Here is a 13,648-nt window from a genome sequence, read left to right on the forward strand (position 1 = left end):
CCTATATGGCTGAACTCTTTTCTTTTAGCTACTGCATCTCTTCAGCAGCATGATGCCTACCGTTAAAACTCAAAATGAATATTCTGGATGGGACATTCAGTCAGAAGATGGCACCTACACAGCCACACAGATTTGTGGCATACATTCATGTAAAGATATTTTAAAAGCTTTTTAAAATAAAATAAAACAAAAAACAAACAAACAAAAAGAACACCACCACTAGCAGGTTTTATAAAAAGGATCCCACCACAACAAATTGCTTATGTTAGTATCTTATATCTGTATTGCCAAGAACATGCCTGGAACTTTACAGGCAGGCACGAAATCAGGGATCTTGCCTCAAAGAGCTAAAAATCTAGGGACAGACTGCAAACCTTGGAAAGAGAACAGCATGCAAAGAAAAGCACTGCAACTGAGCAACAATTCTGGATACAGTAATTTAAATCAGATGTTTTAATGCATTCAAACCTGATTTTCAATATGCTACTTTAATCTGGCCGATTTTTTTCAAAAAATGTTCAGGTAACCAAAAATCAATAATCATTTTTGAAAATTAAGACATTTGGATCTTTTCTATTATTGTTTTTTCCAACATAAAAATACACATTATCCTCATCAACATTGTGGTTTATCTTGTAAAAATATACAAGTTCTTTTAGATCCTCATTCCAAGTAAATGTATACACTGCAGAATATAGGGACCTGACCCCAAGAGAAGCTGAATAAAAGTAACTGGCTTCACAACAGCCAGAAAGGCTTACTGCAACTGATTATCTGGGAATATGTAAGAAATATGATTTTAAATCACAGTACTTGTTCTTTTGTAAAAAAAAAAAGAAATGTGAAAATATGCAAATTAATTGTACAAATTTTCTTCTAAAATAATACAATTAATATACTATTAGAAAAGTCCAAATCCTAGTTTACATTCCATACAAAATTACACATGCTTTTTCATTATATTACACAAATGCATAAAAGTATGATTCCATTTATAAGTACATTGAAGACAGCCACTAAAACTGAATTTATGTTGTTGGAGTATTATTTGTGATGTTTTAGAGAAAAAATATTAAACTAAATTAATGTATATAATTTATTAGGCCACTTTTGTTGGAAACTGATTTACTAACTTAAAGCATGTTTGAAACTGATTTATTGACTGCCTAAGGAGATAACCACTTTATGCTATCTCAAGTTAAACATTTTCTAAGAAAGATAAATGTCATTCAACCATTAGACTGTCTGCTTTATCAGCTCCAAAAGCTTTTATTACTTTTATAAACAGCTGTTGAAGAATGATAGCTATCATAGTATTTGTTTCTGTGTGAGGAATCAGGTATTATCCATTTATTCTTATAATTTCCATTATCTCCATACGCTTTAAAATATCTATTTTTTTATTATGAGTTATTGTGTATTGTAGCCTCAGTTCCATTGTTTAACATAAATCTGTTAAATTTCCCAATCCTTTGCAAAACAGAGCACTCAATTCCTTTGTACAATAAACCCTAATACATTATTACGGATGGGAAAGCCAGTTTCTATGCGTTTGGATCTTACCTCCAAAGGTCCATTTAAAGAAGCCACTTCTCTGTCACCTTCATCTAATCTTACAGATTTAAATCTCTCTTCAGTAAAACCTAGCCCCACTCATATACCTGTATACCCTTCCAGTTTCAACTCCTTTACCCTTCACCTTCTTTTTACCTCTCTCTCATTCTCCCCATTCCCTTCTCTTACCCTCCCAGTTTTGGTATGCCATCCATCACCATACCCTGTCACTCTTTACCAAAATACTCCCAGGTCCTCACTTATCAGGGTTTTGGAAAAATGTAAAACACCAGGGTGCTCATGGCCTCAGTGCTCTCATTAGTACTATGGTTTTCAGGAGCAAGAAGAATGCAAGGTTATCCATGCAAGAGACAAAAAGATGTGCAACATCCTTTGAGCTACATTGTGGAAAGGAAGGGAAGAAATAAAGCAGGACTTTTGCAGTACCCTCCTCTCCCCTGCTCTTACCAATGGCAGGTTTTATGGTGTTATAGTGCTTTATGTATTGTGCCTTAAATTGTCTGGGAGGGTTTGAAGTGGCAATTATGAGGATTCATTTGGTTTAAAACTGTCTATGAATGCAGGGGACTGGACTCGACAGACCAGGAGACCCCTTCCAGTCCTGTGTTTCTCAAGCTTTTGAAAAAGAATCAAGTTGGTTTCCCTCAGGAATATTTCTTCAAGTACATGCATTTTGGTGTAAGTGGATACATTTCAGAGGCTGGACCACAGCTCTTCTAAAGCATCATTAAGCCTCTAGCAATGAGGGCTTAGCAGTACCAAGAGGAGAAACACAGAGTCATGAATCCTGTTAAGTTTTGGAGGGTTGCAACATGTCACAAATGTTTTCTGGTATTTTGCTGTGCTGATATTGCAGGTGTGGTCTTGTTGGAAAGCCAATATTATGTTGTATTCTTTTATCTTACTGTTATCCCTGTACAGATTCTGTTTTGCTGTTTATGCATGTCTTTATAATTTTGGATATGGTTCAGCCAGGGGACTCATGCATGCATACTTAAAGACAATTTTCCCTCCCAGACACAAGGTAGAAGGAGAAATAATTTGGGGTTCAGAATCCAAAGGCATTGTTTACCTGTAATGGGGAAATCCGCTACTCTATAGCAAAGGCATGAGAGGCATCAAGCCAGAAGAACATTAGAGAAGGAATCCTGGCTACAGAAGCCAGAAACTGTCCTCTATAATAAATCCTCTGGCTGCTTGTTTTCTTACTGATTGCCTTTGGACAGAATGATTTCTGGGCAAGTGATACTCTGGAGAAGCTCTCTACCAACCTTAACATTTCTTCCTAATCCCCCCCAAAGTGTGTGTTGGGAGAAGGGGCGGGGGGGGGAGGGGGAAGAATCTATCTACAAGGTCCAGGGGACCGAAGGCATGCCAGGGCACGGAGCTCTCTCAGGGCAACCTCAGTCCGTTCCCTTGGGCAAGTGGCAACACAGTGTGGAAAAACATGGGGCTCCGGAGGTTAGCTGCTGACAGGTCTGTGACATTTACGTTATTCCTACGGTTGACTACTGCACCATTTTTGTACATTTAAAACAAGTTATAATTAAAACATATTAATGGAACATTAGACAATGAAGTAAGAGACACTTAGAGAGAGACAGAAATGTATCCCTCAAATACTTTCTTCATATCCTTATACAGCCACACTGAGAAAAATAGGCAGAGGGGAATGCTTAAAATTACTTTCTGCAAACTCAGTATTATCTTTACTTAAAGCTCATCTTTTTCTGCTGCTATTCAGCACATTTCTGGAAATGTACTACATAACATATGACTGATCCTTTAATTAATACATGCACATTACAATGGTGCAGTTAATCTAAAAGTGAGATTTTATGTTTAGTTACTGATTATCCAAAAAAGCTGATTTCATGTCTGCAAAATCAGATTCTGCAAGTCAGACTCTCTTTTGGTACTTCATCTGTCTTCACAAAGTGTTCCTGCCTAATGGCTCATTAACAGATTATGCTTGCTATTACACTACACCAGTAGCTCATTATCATATTCTAAATAAGAATGCTATACTATGACAGCTAGATTTATACTGAAGCAAAGGCTGACATTAAAATTAACCGCATATTCTAGGGAGAATACAGTCCCATTGTCTGCAGCACCAAATCAGGTGTTTCAAAGGTCAACTAAAATGGGTATGTACTAGAGATGGTTGAATAACAGACTTATTTTTTAAAAAAAGCTTCTTGGACCAAAAACCTGAATTTGCAAGTTTTTCAGTGAATTGGAAAAGCCAAAAAGGTTACTCTGAATGATCAAAATATTTCAGCACTACCGGTGAGGTTTTTAAAAACCCTTTCTAGCTTAGGAGAGAAAGTTAAAGAGAGGCCATTTTCACTACCACATTTTTTCCTGTCACTGAAGGATGGAGTTTGTGCCTGAGAGACAGTATTCTCTCTTCCATAAACACAGACAATTAAGTACTTTTCCCCTGAAAGTGAAAAAGACAAAAAAATAGAAATAAGTTGAGGCAGAGAAGGATTTAGAAAAGGTGCTGATTCTGGTGCTAGTAGAGGTGGAGGAGGAAAGACGAATCTCTCAGTTTCAGGCACTGCTCCACATTTTGGATCATTTCACAATGACAGCAGAGCAGCCAACTGCCAGCCCCTTTAAAAGTAGGTCTCAGGTAGCCAGGGTGCAGTTCCCCTGAAAACCTTGCCTAGGTCCTTGTCTAGAAGAGTGAAGCTGACTTGTAGCCCAAGACAGGAAGCAACTAGGCTGCTTCCATTTGGGGAGGGGAGTGGGGCAAGAGGGAAGAAGTGCTTCCACCACCCCAGCTTCCACAAGAGCACTTTCAAAGAGCCATTTGAAGAGAGGAAGGACTCGGTGAAGAACAAAAGCCAGGGAGCTAGCATACCTGGATAATCATGCCATCAGCATTATGGAGTTCATAGATTTAACAGATTTCTAGGGTTGAAAGAGACCTATTAGATCATCAAGTCCGACCCCCTACTCTGGGCATGAAAAAGCTGATCATCAAGTCCAACCCCCCTGGCTCGGATCAAGTAACCCCAGCCAGGTGCTTTTCTAATATCCTTTTGAACACCTCCAATTCCAGAGAAGGGTAATTCCATTCTTAGTATTAGGACTGAGACCCCCAGTAATAGACACTTTTTTTCCGTGTATTTGGACATATTTAAATCAGCAGGTCTTGACCATCTCCACCTCAAGAGTGCTGAGGAAATTAGCAGAGGTCATTGCAGGACCCCTGGCACAGCTTTACGAGCACTCATGGTGCTCTGGCATTGTGCCAGAGGACTGGAAAAGGGCCAATGTGGTTCTCATGTTCAAAAAAGGGAGGAAGGAGGACACAGGAAACTATAGACCAGTTAGTCTTACCTCGATCCCGGGTAAGCTTTTTAAGAAAATTATCCTGGTGCATGTCCGCGAGGGGCCAGCAGGGGAGATTATACTTGGAGGCAACCAACATGGGTTCATTAGAGGCAGGTCCTGTCAGACCAACCTGGTGGCTTTCTATGACCAGGTCACAAAATCCTTTGACGCAGGTGTAGCAGTGGACATAGTCTTTCTGGACTCTAGGAAGACCTCCGACACTGTCTCTCACCCCATTCTCATCAAAAAACTAGGAGACTGTGGCATCGATACCTACACAGTCAGATGGGTCACTAGCTGGCTGGAGGGCTGCACCCACAGAGTGGTGGTGGACAGGTCTTATTCGACCTGGAGGGAGGTGGGCAGCGGGGCTCCCCAGGGCTCGGTTCTCGAGCCTGCACTGTTCAACATCTTCATCAGCGACTTGGACGAGGGGGTAAAAAGCACCCTGTTCAAACTCGCAGACGACACTAAGATGTAGGGAGAAGTGGGCATGCTAGAAGGGAGGAATAGGCTGCAATCAGACCTGGACAGGTTACAGGGGTGGATGGATGAAAACAGGATGGGTTTCAACACTGACAAGTGCGGGGTACTATACCTGGGAAGGAAGAACCAGCACTATACCTACAGGCTGGGGAACTCCCTTCTCATCAGTGCAGAGGCAGAAAAGGATCTTGGAGTCATCATTGATGCCAAAATGAACATGGGCCGACACTGGGAATGCAGTCAGGAAGGCCAACTGTACCTTGTCATGCATCTACAGATGCATCTCAAGCAGGTCCAAGGAGGTGATCCTTCCCCTCTGTGCAACACTGGTCAGGCCACAGTTCGAGTACTGCGTCCAGTTCTGGGCACCGCACTTCAGGAGGGATGTGGGCAACATGGAGAGGGTCCAGAGGAGGGCCACTCGCATGATCAGGGGGCAGCAGGGCAGGCCCTACGAGGACAGGCTACAGGACCTGAACCTATTCAGGCTCCATAAGAGAAGGCTGGGGGATGGGGGGAATCTAGTGGCCATTTACAAACTAGTCAAGGGGGGAACCAGCACGCATACCAGGAGTGACTAGAAATAATGGTCATAAGCTGGCAGAGAGTAGATTCAGGCTAGATATCAGGAGGCGCTACTTCACTGTCAGGGCGGCTAGGATATGGAACCAACTTCCAAGCGAAGTGGTGCTGGCTCCTACCCTGGTGGTCTTTAAGAGGAGGCTAGATGAACACCTTGCTGGGGTCGTTTGACCCCAATACTCTTTCCTGCCATGGCAGGGGGTTGGACTTCATGATCTGCTCAGGTCCCTTCCTGCTCAGGTCCCTTCCGACCCTACCAACTATGAAACTATGACACTATAAGATATGGTAAAGCACTACCTCCCTTGGAAGCCCATTCCATATTTTGGTAACCCTCACTGTAAAAAATTTCTTTCTGATGTCCAATCTAAATTTACTGTCCTTCAGTTTATGGCCGTTGTTTCTAGTAACCCCGAGGGGTGCCCTGGTAAACAGAAACCTCCTATTCACTGCTGAACCACCCCCTGAATTAGGGCATTAGGACACACCCTACATGACACTGCCCTGGCATTACTACACCCCTTCTTCCATGTGAACCATAAAAGATCCTGGTAAGTGTCTGTTCAATGTCAGAACTTGGGTCCCTGGCTAGCCTTGTCTTAGGTTCCTTCCACTGGTGGCGGCAGTCCCTCAATATGAAGATGACAGTCTTCTGGGAAATAGTTCCTATCATCATAAAACAAATGTCTCTACTTTGTTGACATCTCTGCCCACTCTTGCTGTTTTTTGGAGAGGACCTTGATCATCATCCTGTTGCTTAACTTTATAAGGAAACTATCCATAAGTCAGTAATTACTAAAATAAACCAAAACTTGTTTCCCAGGAAACTACATTCAAAATGCAACCCACAACTATCATTACTGAGTTTTGAGCTAGGAATAAAGAAGGAAAATCTGGTGCCAAATCTAGTGCTGCTCATTATTTGTGGAAAAATACCCCAAGCAAAAAATTAATTGGAGGTAAATTGCACCTCCTCAACACAATTCTTCCAAAGTTACATTCTCCAAATTCCAGCAAATAAAGCACAGCACAGACAACAACATAAGCACTGTGAGCAAACCAAATGTAATGCAAAAATGCTTGGTATTCCACAGTATTGAAAAACAGTTTAAGGTAGAAGAGGGAGGAAGCACATGTTTCCTCCAAACTTACCTTTCTTCTCTCTCACAGCAGCTGTATGCTCAATGAACAGTAAAGGTGAAAAAAAGCAATCGAAGAGCCAAATGATTTGTTCTTTCTACATTACATGGAATTAATTAAATGTGGACTATTGACTTTTTTTTTCAATTAACTGCTTCAAAACCCTCCTTCTCTCAGTGGAACAAAAATCCCCTCAGATGTGTCCTCCACTCCCTAATCAGCCACAACTTCAGGGGTCCTCCAGCGCTTGCCACTGATGTCCACTCAGGATGTGTTCTTTAGAAAGTCAGTGTCTATTCTCGTTGGATGATAGCCTCTCCAAATTCTCTGTCAAAAGATGCATGTGCCTTTTGGAGACAACGCTGTGAGCTTCACTAAAGAGATGCTTTGAATACATGCCTGATGATGGTTCCAGGTAACAGGCAGCCAATACAATGCTGCTGGCAAGAGATCCTCTTTTGTCTGCCAATAGCAAAGGAGATACTGGCATCCCATCTTGAAATATGTCCATCCAGTATATCCAGTGCAGCAATAGCAGGTTCCATCTATCTTCCCCAAGGTAGGAAAAAGGCAAAAATGATTAGTCTACAGTGCTCTCTCCTATCCCTAAGTCTTTAGCTCTCTCCCTCTGCAACTCCAAGTGATTCCCCTCCTGCTACCAGGTTGATTTTCCCAACGTTGACTGCTGCCTGGAAGTCTCAATGCAGTGATCTCAGTTGTCATGTCTGTCAGTTGCCTTTTCAGCTCAGTTCTTCTTTCCTGGCTGTTCACTGCTGATAGGAACAAAACTCTAGTACTTCTGATCTGGAGCTCTAGATATGCTGCCAGCCCAACTGTGCTCCTGGCTCCCTGGTAATTTGGTTTCCTAAGAATCTCCAGTAATGTCATGTCATTCCTAGAAGTGGGCCTGCACGGTCCTCAGTTCTCTCCCCACCGTATACAACAAGCCAATTGTTTGGCTGATCTCTGCTTCACTTTTGCTGATCAGCTTTATGATTTCAAAGCTTTGTGGGATGTTGATTAGCTTCTCTATGAACAGCCATTGGGCAGGCATAATTCAGAGCTGGTGTCTCAAGGTACTCTGGTGGCCCACAAGCCCTGTATTTCTCTGTCACACAGCCATTACAGCATGTAAAAGATGCAGTTCCATTAAGTCACTTCTTCCTTTTCCAGTTGTTGGTAGTGGGGGGGTTTGAAGCCCTGCAGCTTTCTCTGTTTGTGGCACATGGTGCAGGATGGGCTGGAATAATTGCAGATCTTCCTGGCCTTCTGCAGCATAATCTACAAACTCCCTTAGAACTAGAGTGAGGCAAGCGAACAAAACAAGGGACATGCCTTAAGCCACCACTGTGCACTGCCTGACTCATTCAAAAAGACACAAGTTGTCATAGATGACAGTCTAATTCATCAGATGCCATGAACAGGTATGGAAATCAAAGGAATAATTATTGACTGCCATGCTATGGTGTGAAAGCCCTCTCTAGAAACTGTTGCTGCTTGTTTCTTTCAGAGACATAATCTGTTCTACTTTGGGGCAACTGATAAACACCGAATGAAAGCAACAAACCTCTCAGCCACAAAACTAGGATTACAGCACTGAACCAAGTGGCTGAACTGAACCAGTAAGAAACAATGAGAGCACACAAGGCTTTGAGATGAAGTGAAATGGCAAATAATATAATCCAGCAGTCAGCAGCCTTTTCCAGCTGTGGGCCAGAATGACACGCCCTGCAACAGAACAGAGAGAAGTCCCCACAGGTGGCACCTTTACCCGTGGCAGTACAGAAAGAATGCCCGCAGCTGAACCCTCCCACTGCCTAATGCTGCCAACGCCCCATGTCCACGGACTGAACTTGATGGCTCTGGTCTGCAGACCATAGTTGGCTAATCCCCGATATAAACCAGACTGAAAGAAAAAGAATTTATCATTTTCCAAGCAATCATTTTTTGAAGATCACCCCCCTTTCCCCACACAGGATTTGCCAAATTCAATCTTGCATTCTGCAGTGGCAGGCATGTAGGTGTTCCTTCCCCCATCCTTGAATCTGGAAGGAGGTGTGGGCAGATCCCTTCCAACCAACAAATCTGGTAAAAACAAGTCATGCCAAACCAACCTGAACTCCCCTGCCTCTCCCCTCCCAACTTTTTTTCGATTGCATAACTAGTTTGGTAAATAAACAGAATGCAGTCAAACAAAATAGTTGGACTTCATTAAGCCTTTTCACATATAGTTCTCATAAATAAACAAAAAATTGTGAGCTAAAAAGAATTACTATTAAGTGAACACACAGTTGGCTGAATAACAAACAAGCAAAGAGTAACTATTAATAGATCAAATTCAGACACAGGAAGTCCCAAAAGTAGGGCACCATGAGGCTTGGTTTTGGGGCCTAGTACTATTTATCATTTTTATTAACAACCTGGACGTAAGGACAGAGTACATACTGATCAAATTTGCAGATGACAAAACTGGGAGAGGCTACAAACAACCTGGAGGACAATATTCAAATTCAGACGATATCTTGATGTACTGGAGAACAGAACTATTGAAAATAAAATGAAATTCAACAAATACAAGATATTAAAACTAAATGCATAAGTCCAGAATAGGAAATAACTGGTTTGATACCACTGCCAAATATCTAGGAACTAACAAGGTTCACATTCTCAACAGCGCTGAGAATGCGGTCACAAAAAAAGAAAAAAAAGAAAAAAAAATGCAATTTTGGGTTACATTAACAAAAGCACTGCATGTGAAACAGTGCCACTACTTAGCACTGTCTGGAGTACCATGAAAGTTTTGGATACTTCATTATAAAAAGGATGTAGAAAAACTGAAAAGGATCAGTCAATGAAAATGATTTAAAAAACTGAGAAACCAATCAAGAATAACTGAAGGAACTTGGTATGCTTAGATCCAGGAAGAAGGACCCATATGATAGCAGCTTTCACATATTTGAAAAGCTATGCTAAAGAAGGCATAAGATTGTTCTCCCTTGCCATGAAGGACAGGACATGGGATTTTAAAGTAAACACAGGAGATTTAGATTAAACCTCAGGAAAAACACCAACATGTTGTAACTGTAAAAACAACTTCCCAGCAGAGTTGTGGAATCTTCATCAGTGGAGGCTTTTAAGAAGTTGGATAGATACCAATTTGTGACAGTTTAAGAAACAGCAAATTGTACACTGTGTGGAAGGCTGTATTATATCAGGGCCGTCCCACTTCAGGGCACCCAGGAATTACATGCAGCATGGGCCATGCAGCCCAGCTTCCCTGAACACCATGTGGGCAGCTGCCCTCTCCCAGCCACATGCACCATGAAGACAGCCTGGCTCCCTCAGGCTGCATGTGCAGGACCCCTACCCTCCTCCCAGCTGTGCACGTTACACTCACAGCACACCTGCAGCATGGGCAGCTTGGCTCCCCCTTCTTCTTGTGGCAGGATGCTGGGCTAGCGATTCCAGCACCGCTTGGGGAGCCGCGGGCTTTACAGAGCGGGCGAGCGCGTGGCTTGTGGGGCGGGATTGGAGGTAGCTTTATGACCGCCTTCGAGGTTCGCCGAGTTGGCACAAGTAGACGACTTAGAGTAAGTTGTTAGTTTTCTATAATAAGTTTGTAGGATGTCTGTTGGTTCACGGGGTTCCGGAGCAAGCCCTTGCGTTCTAACCCGATGGGCTAGGTGCGGCTGCCGACTCCTTAAGTCCCAGAACTGGTCAACAGCTCACTGAGATAGGGTGTTAGGGGTAGAAGTTATTATGGAGTAGATATAAGGTAAAGTAAAAATTTGTTTTATTCACTCACCTGGCCTCACCCTCTTATGAATAAGAGGGGAGAACGGCTGGAACGAAGTTGCAGTAAATACAAGTATAGAAAGTATAGATATGCTGTCTAAGCTACGGAGAGGCAGTCAAGAGGTGGAGTCTCCGATATTTCTTCAGTTACAGTATGCCGGATACAAAGGGGGTCTGTTGGCCCACAGGGTTCACTAGCAAGCCCTTGCTTTCCACCCTTTGCGGGATGGGTGCGGCTGCTCACTAGTTAGTCCTAGGGCTGGTCAACAGCTCATAGACGGGATGGTGGATACAAAACTGTAACACGGTGAATAGTTGTCGACTGTCGGATTTTGAGGCCTTGGTTTTCGCTGGGATACGCCCAGGCGGAGAGCTGAAGACCGGCTACAGGGTGATCAAGCCTGAAGGGTCGTCCAGTCGTCGTCTCTGCTACTTCCTGCCTCTATGCCTCTTTTATAGATGTTGGTTGGACTGCCTCTGTGACACTAACTTTGACATAAGCTAAACATACAGGGATAGGACAGTTTCTTTTACATAATAGTTACTAGGTAGATTTTCTACATAAGTTTCGTTTCTGCAGGAATGACACTTACAGATAAGAAATGAAACTTACAGAATACGCATGTGCAGCTTAATACAAGCGTGGAAATGTACAAAGCTTTCATTTTGATTAGAAGCCAAAACTACAAGGTCACATAAATGTGAGATTCCCGCGTGGCAGTTATACAGAAATAAAATAAGACATTTACACTTCTGAGCATACGGCCTGGCTCCCCCTCCTGTGCTTTTTGCAGAGCATGGGCAACCTGACCCCCTCATGCTGCACCATTCCATCCCCAGAAGTGGAGATAGAAACCAGAAGCTGGAGGAGGGAAAGCCTAGAGACACTTTATGCCAGGTTTATATGAAGAATGGCCAGATTGGCAGCTGGGAGGAGCAGGCAGACTGTATTTTAACCCCTCACAGGTTGCATGTGGCCCAAGGGTTGCCAGATGGACAGCCCTGTATTAGATGACCCATGAGAATCTTTCCAGGACCATGAGCCTATGGACAAAGATTCAAGCACTGGCTTTAAATTAAATCTGTATCTTTTGACAAAAGAAGAGTTGACAAAATTTTGACCAATATGTCATGCTTGTATGGCTAGAGGCAAATAGTTGGTTTGTCAGGCCAACTGTCAAGCTATATTCAAAGTACGTAAAGCTACTTCAACCAGCGGGATAAAACAGTCTCTGCAGAGATCATCCAGTAGCTTTGGTCATCAATGGTTCTCCGCATTCCCCTTCCTCTTGCCAGGAACTAGTCATTTTATGCAGGCTCAATTCTATGCTAAGAATTTGACCTTCTGCACATTATCTCAACAACTAGACTTTTGTGTCGGTATGACTTGCAATGCTACACCTGGAATTCGCTGAGTAAGTGTGTGAGAACACCCTCTCTACTACACTTTGAAATAAAAGTCCTTGTATTTTATATCTGTTCTCCCATAAAATACCAAAGACAAAACAATACAGTAATTTGCTCTATAGCTATCGCACCTTTCATCCCAAAGACTGTCAAAGCAAATTGTGAACTATATGCATATAATGGAGTCATTTCAGTTACTACCAACAATCTCTGCATTTGAAAAAAACAGCAGCCATCTAACAGCACTCAGCAAAACTAAAGGAGGAGTTTAAGAAAGGAAATGAAGACTACCTCATCCAATTCAAACTAAGAGAAGCTTAGATAAGCAGAAAGCAATTAACCATTGGAATTTGGCCAAGACACTGAAGTTATTTGTACTTTCTACATTTCTGCTTTTATGCAAGTGTTCCATGTTAATTTCTAGCTTAATGTTTAAACTATCAGAAGTCTATGGCTGCACTCAAATGAGAGCTTAATTTCAATGTATGACTATAAACAAGGCCCAGGACTTCCAAAGCCTTGGAAGTCAGAATTCCCCATGAGTTACACTGGTTTAAATGAAAGCTGCCTTTAGCAACAGTGTCTTCTTAGCTTATGCTGGGACATTGATCTACTTTCTGAGGGCTTGAATAGTGGGTGTTCTACACCACTCCAGATCAGGCCTTTCAAAGCACTAAACCAACCTCTTTCAACATCATAGGTTTTCCTTGATGATCTTTCATCCAAACAGGGACCTAAACACTACTATATAGCTTCTGAGAATAGCTGAAAGCACAAATACTGGCTTAATATAGCTGTAGGCCAACAACTACTGGAAGTTTTCAGAAATTAAGGCACTTTATTGAAGTCTGTGTCAAACCAGACAATTTACTGAAGCTAGTGAGCTCTTAAGAGAAAACTATTATAACTACTGCCTCTTTTCCCCTCGATGGTAATGTCTAACCTGAACTGTTTTATTCCCACAGAACTCCCTGCTTCCCTCATTCCTCTGTCATCAGTTCAAAACAAATCTAACCCTCAAAACAAAAAACCTTGTTATATCCAAAAGCACAACCTCCAAAAATACAGTGTGATCAGATAATTAGCAAGTGCCCTTGTCCTACAGTGTACAGATCTTTGCACAATTATTCTCATTTGTTTCAGTTTCTCTATTAGATAGATTGTAGATGTGAGGGTCCATGTGGTTGTTGTATGTTCTGTGAACAACCTAACACATTTTTTATGCTTTTTTAAAAAAGGAAATCATGTTAAGAAAGATAAAGCCCAGTTTGCTACACAGTGGCCACATCTACACAAGATGCTGACTGCGCAGTTG

General features: G+C 42.3%; 1 protein-coding gene across 1 annotated transcript in view; it reads right to left on the reverse strand.

Annotated features, from left to right (window-relative positions):
• DTWD2 (DTW motif tRNA-uridine aminocarboxypropyltransferase 2) overlaps window positions 1-13,648 on the reverse strand; it is a 186,628-nt gene that overhangs the window by 13,951 nt on the left and 159,029 nt on the right. The window lies entirely within an intron of this gene.

Source organism: Crocodylus siamensis, chromosome 3 (assembly GCF_052110815.1).
Source record: "Crocodylus siamensis isolate JL-2025a chromosome 3, ASM5211081v1, whole genome shotgun sequence".
Taxonomy (NCBI): Eukaryota; Metazoa; Chordata; order Crocodylia; family Crocodylidae; genus Crocodylus; species Crocodylus siamensis.